The following is a 6,924-nucleotide window of genomic DNA, read 5'->3' on the forward strand; positions in this document are numbered from 1 at the left end:
CGTCTTACTCGAGCCTGCATTTGTCTTCTTCGTGGCATTGGTAAATTCATTTCGACCTCTCTACTTCTTCTTCTCCATTAGTTTTTGTTTCTTTTTCTCTTATGTGTTTCTTTTCTACCTTTCCTCAAAGCTCAATGTTTCATTGCCTCGCTGGTGTTTGGGTGTTTACTGTGCCCTAATTTCTTCGTCGTTGTTGCCACTTTTGTTGTTGTCGCCGCTATTGTCGTGCCGCTCTTCACCACCACAGTTGCCTTCACGCACAAGGTTGGTGGTGTTTTAAATTTTTTTAATGTTATTAATTTGTTTATTTTTTATTTATTATAATTTGTATTTTTTAAAATTTATATTATTTTTTGTTTTTAGGTTAGAATAGAATTATTAAATTATTAGATGTGGATAGAGTTATATTATTTAATATTTATAATTAATTTAATGATTTTTAATTTGTATATTTAGTATTTATTATTAATTTATATTAGGTTAGTTGTTAGGTTAGAATAGAATTATCGTGTTAATATTGAGTCTGAGGGTGTTCGATCCTCAGCAATTGATACGTTTTGGTAGGAGTCCGAGGGTGTTTGACCCTCATCAATTGATAAGTGTTGATATTGAGTTTGGGGTGTTCGACCCTCGACAAACGTGGGATTTCACACTCATTAGTAAACACCTGAATGACTATTACAGAATATAATGGATCGAAATTGAATTAATTTTTTTCGCATAAGTGATGAGTATGAAAGAGGAGTAAAAAAATTTATACAATTTTCACAACGTAACGCAACTATTTGAACGAAAGGATACTGGATGTTAAGAAAATCAGGGAGAACCTTTTATGTGATGGGTTTCTTCAGTCTTATACAACTTGGACATGGCATGGTGAATTATTAAATTTAACATGTGTTTTCGTAACTGAATAATATATGGAGTCCACCATGGATGATGCAGTACATGGTGAAGTAGATGATGATTGATTGGAGGACATGATTCGTGATGTGGAAGCTGAGTCTTTTGCAGAAGCACATGGATATGGAAGTATGTCAAGCGATGCAAAGACTACATTGTATCCTGGATCAACTAACTTCACACGGTTGTCGGCGGTGTTAAAATTGATAATTTTGAAGACAGTAAATGGATGGAGTGATAAAAGCTTCATGGAATTGCTTCATTTGTTGAAGAATATGCTTCCAGAGGGAAATACTCTACCTAATCGTAATTATGAGACCAAAATGATTGTATATTATACGAGAAAATTTTGAATTGTTGAAAAGTTGTCTGAGATGTGGGTTATCACGTTATAAGTTGAAACAAAAGATGATGATACTATTGAAGAGATAGGAAACCATGGACCCCCAATGAAGGTTATGTGGTATCTTCCCATCATTCCAATGATGAAGCGTTTGTTTGGAAACCCAAATGATGCTAAGAATCTTATATGGCATGCAGATGAAAGGAAATGTGATGGCATGTACCAACATCCAACTGATTCTATTAAATGGAAGAAATTTGATGATGAGTTTCCATAGCTTGGTAAAGAATCAAGAAATATCTGACTTGATTTAGCTACAAACGGAATGAATATATTTGGTAATATGAGTACGACTCATAGTTCATGGTCTGTTACTAGTTATTTACAACTTACCTCCTAAATTGTGCATGAAGCGAAAATACATGATGTTATCTATGATGATATCCTGTCCGAAACAGTTAGGAAATGACATAGATGTTTATCTAAGTACCCTAATTGAAGATTTGAAGTTAATGTGAGATCAGGGTGTTGAAGTATTTGACGAATTTGCTAATGAAACTTTCAATATGCATGTCATGTTACTTTGCACCATCAATGACTTTCCGACATATGGTAACTTATCAGGATATAGTGTTAAGGGTCATAAAGTATGTCCAATATACAAAGAAGACACTGCTTCCCAACAATTGAAACATGGAAGAAAGACAATATATCTTTGGCATCGAAGGTTTCTTAGAAGTCATCATCCCTACCGAAGGTTGAAAAAATCCTTTAATGGATGTCAAGAGACTAGTAGTCCACCAACTCCATTAACTGGTGTTGAGGTTTATGAAAAGGTAAATAACATAAACCACACCTTCGGTAAGTCAAAAAAGAAGTCATTTGTGACAACCATTTGGAAGAAAAAATCAATCTTCTTTGATCTTTTGTACTGATCGAGGTTAGATGTCAGACATCATATATATGTAATGCATGTTAAGAAGAATGTGTGTGATAGCTTAATTGGTACACTTCTTAACATTAACAAGAAGAAGAAGGATGGTCTAAATGCTCGTTTAGATTTTATTGAGATGAACATATTGTTGAGTCTATTAGTGTCTAAGTTTAAAAAGGGGGGTGAATTGAGTTTTGAAAAAATTTCGCAAACAAAACTGTTTTCCAGTAATCATGTGAAAAAGAATAGATTGATTTTAAAAATAATTGATTTATTTTCTAATTACTTTATCAAATCCAGAACCTTGACTAGATTAGTTTGAGATTAAATGAGTGATTTTCATCATAGTGTAAGTACCTTGACAACAACAAAGATTAAGAAAGATTTTACATCAAGAAATCCAACTTTAAATCTTTAAGAACGATCTTAAAAAGAAAATGAATCTTGAACAAAGTTATTTTAAAGATTTTATTACTTTCTTTAATCAGCCAACACACAAATTCAGATATCCATAAGTAACCAAGAACTTTTTCAGAATCTTGAAGAACACTATGTGACAACCCAAAAAGAAAATATTCAATTTCAGATCAACAGATTTATTTTGTCCCAGATTATCAATTATGTAGAAATGAGTGCAGGGATTGAGAAGAAAAAGGCACACACAGTTTATACTGGTTCACTCACCAATAGCTACATTCAGTCCCACCTCACACCAAGGTGGATTCCACTAAATCAAACCAAAACACTTACAAAACCTTGTGGTTCTTGAACGCTTCTAGAATAAGGCACACAATGCTAAAAAACACTATTTCAACAACACTTACACTTCAAGAAACTCTATCAAGAAGTGCATATACAATCACCTTTACACAAGAAAGAATAATGAAAGAAAGCACCTGAAAAGAAGATGCAAGAAACCTAAAACAACAACATTGTTCTGCAGCACAACAATGATAGAACCTCAAACCTTGACCAGGGCACAACAAGCACACTTGAATTTCTTTAAGAGAACCTTTCAAAAAATCATTCAAAGCTTTTATCTCTCACTAAAAAACTCTTTGATCTATGTTAAAAAACGTGATAGCTCAACCTCTTTCATGTGAGATGTGTCTCTCTTTATATAGAAAACAGTTTATAACAATTTTTCAAAAAACAATTAAAAACTGTTATAAAAAGAACAAGTTGAAGTTAAAATAAATGGATTGTTTTTTGAAAAAGCAAAAGATGATTTCCAAACCACTTCCAACTTAGCTTAACGGTAATAAAAAGGGCTGAAACAAACTTTTTGGTTCCAAAACTGAATTTTGAAAAAGCTTTAATAAAAGAGCACTAGTGCAGAAAAATGATTTTGAGAAAACTTAAGGTAGATTTTGAGAAACATTGCAAAAGATGATTTCCAAACCACTTCCAACTTAGCTTAACGGTAATAAAAAGGGTTGAAACAAACTTTTTGGTTCCAAAACTGAATTTTGAAAAAGCTTTAATAAAAGAGCACTAGTGCAGAAAAATGATTTTGAGAAAACTTAAGGTAGATTTTGAGAAACATTGCAAAGAACTTCTTGTGCTTGAGCTCACTACCTTAGTTAGGGATATGAAGTAGATCACAATGCAAAAGGCTACCTTAAACAACCTCTATCATATATTGACCACTAATTACAATACTATAAACCTTCAAAGCTATTTTCTACATCAAACACACATTATGACATGTTGTGAAGAAACTTCTTCAATCTTCAACACATACGAGGCGAGTTGACACAGATAAAAATGGGTAAGCATGCATATTTGCCTTCAGCCTGTTACACCATGTCAAAAGAGGAAAAAAAAGATTTTGTCAATGTCTAAAGGGTGTGAAAGTGTCATAAGGACATTCCTCAAATGTGAAGAGCCTAGTGTGAATGCAAGATTTGAAGTTAATTGGGTTCAAGTCTCATGATTGTCACATCTTGATGCAATAGTTACTGTCGGTAGCCATTCGTGGGATCTTACTAAAAATTGTTAGACATACCATAACCCGTTTGTGTTAATTCTTCTTTTCCATCTGTTGTAAAGTCATTGATCCATTAAAATTAGATGAACTTGAAGATGAAATTGTTGTTATCTTGTGTGAATTGGAGATGTTTTTTCCTCCATCTTTTTTTGACATCTTGGTTTATCTAATTGTGCATCTGATAAGAGAGGTTAGATTGTGTGGACTAGTGTACTTAAGATGGATGTATTTTTTTGAGTGGTATATGAAATTTTTGAAAGGTTATGTGAAAAATCATTATCGTCAAGAAGTTTCAATGATTGAAAGGTACATAGATAAAAAAAAGTATTGAATTTTGTTCAAAGTACATGTCAAAAGCAAATCCATTAGGTCTTCCAACTAATTCATGGCACCACATGCGTTTTACAAGTAAATGTTTACGTGGTGTGAATATTGTAAGCAAATCTCGATTAGAAGTCTTGCAAGCACAAATGAAGTTATACCTTACATAGATGCTCATAAAGCCATTATGAAGGCAAATAACCCAAGACAAACAAAGAAATGGGTCTTGATGGAACATAATAGAACTTTCAGGCCTTGGTTTAAAGACGAGGTGTTAAAGGATTCAACGGCATTGGAGACCTTGACCTGGTTGGCTGCTGGATTGAAGTTTGATGTCATTTCTTGTACAATGTACAAAGTGAAAAATTGTATATTTTACACGAAGTTTACGGATGAAAAGAGTACAATTCAAAATTCTAGGGTTACTTTTGAAGTCGAGACAATGCAGTTTTCCACTTCAAAAGATACAAACTTGGATCAATGACATAATATGGGTTTATAGAAGAGATATGGGAGGTTGATTATACTAAGTTTTTCGTTCCAGTTTTCAAGTGTAAATGGGTTGACAATAAATGTGGGCATAAAATTGATGAATCAGGATTCACACTAGTGTACTTTCGAAATAGGGTATCGAAATGAGCAATTTATAATGGTTCAACAAGCATCTCAAGTTTTCTACGTCAAAGATCCTACATCAGTACATTGGTATGTCGTTTTCATGGGAGAGAAATAAGGGGAGGCCATAGATGATATTGAAAATGGTGACCCTCGTTCCTTCACACCAATGATAATTAATAAAGATGACGATGTAGTTGATGATGTACATGCAACTCGTAAAGACCATAGTGAAAGAATTTACATATGAACATTCAACTATAGATTTGGGTTCAATGTGAGACACAAATGTCATATGTTTGCAGTAATTAGAGACAAATGTTCTAATATAAACTCCCTTATCAGTATGCCCAATGATATTCTCCACATAAATATCTTTAGGAATCCTCCTTTCTTTGGGAAGATCATTCTGGTGTAGAATTTCAACCGGTTGTTTCACATAATCAATCAGTTGTTTTTCTGGGCAGGATTCCAGCTTCTGCAAAGTGATCTAATAAGGTTTCAAGATTTTCTCTTCCCTTAGTGAATCTTGAAAGTGTTTTTAACAAATACTCAACCTGTTTTTCCAGCTTTTTACAATTATCACAAGTTTTAATTGATGCATGCAAACATGTCAATTCAAGACTGATCAATTCAGTTTTAGCTTTGTGCAGTTCTTCTTCTAGAGCTTTGACCTTAGGTTCAAGTACCCTATTTACTCTATTCAATCTGTTGCACATTATAGCCAACCTGTTTGCTTCATCATGTGTTTCCTTAAAGGCTATTAGCAGCTGATCATAGTTTTCAGAATCAGTGGAGAAATTACTTACTGAGTCAGAGTTGGATCCCTCATCATTCACCATGAAACAAAGATTTGCTTCTTCACTTTCAGTTGAGGAATTACTAGATGAGGATAGATCATTTTCTTCCCATGAGATATATGCTCTTCTACCTTTGCCTTTGTCACTCCTCTTGCTTGCTGATTTTTCTTTACTTTGATTGTTTGGACAATCAGCTTTTATATGACCTGGTTTACCACATCCAAAGCACGTGTAATTGGAAGAATTTGAATCATTAGGTTGTTTGGAATACCTCTTTCTTTGCTGAGTTCTGTCACGGTTTTTCTTTCTAAGAAATCTGCTGAATTTTCTGGTGAGCAGACTCACAGTCTCATCATGTTCTGGATCACCTTCTTCCTCACTTGTATCATGTTCCATGGTAGTTTTCAGAGCAATTCCTTTGGCCTTCTTTTCCACTGTTTCTTGTTCTTTCAATCTTTTCATCTCAATTTCATGTTCTATCAGCTTTCCGAAAAGTGCAGCAGTGGACATCTTGGATAAATCTCTGGATTCTGAAATTGCTGTTACCTTAGGTTGCCAGCTCCTATCAAGACATTTTAGTACCTTTATGTTAAGCTCTTCCTTGTCAAAGACTTTACCAAGGCCAGTGAGGTGATTTACAATGTGTGTAAATCGTTTCTGCACATCTGCAATACTTTCTTCAGATTGCATTCTGAACAGCTCGTACTCTTGAATTAGTGAGTGCTTCCTTGCCCGTTTCACATCATCAGTCCCTTCATGAGTCACCTCTAGTACATCCCACATCTCCTTTGCTGAGTTACATTGAGAGACTCTAAAGAACTCATCCATATTCAGTGCAGATGTGATGATATTCTTGGCTAAAGAGTCATATTGGGCCTTCTTCTTCTCAGTTTCACTCCATTCAAACCAAGGCTTCTTTATTGTTTCATCTTTGACAACCTGCATAGGCATAAAAGGTCCACTGACCACTGCATCCCAGATTCCCATGTCAATAGATTCCATAAAGATCTTCATCCTG

This window comes from Phaseolus vulgaris, chromosome 2 (genome assembly GCF_051622355.1).
Source record: "Phaseolus vulgaris cultivar YP4 chromosome 2, ASM5162235v1, whole genome shotgun sequence".
Classification (NCBI taxonomy): Eukaryota; Viridiplantae; Streptophyta; class Magnoliopsida; order Fabales; family Fabaceae; genus Phaseolus; species Phaseolus vulgaris.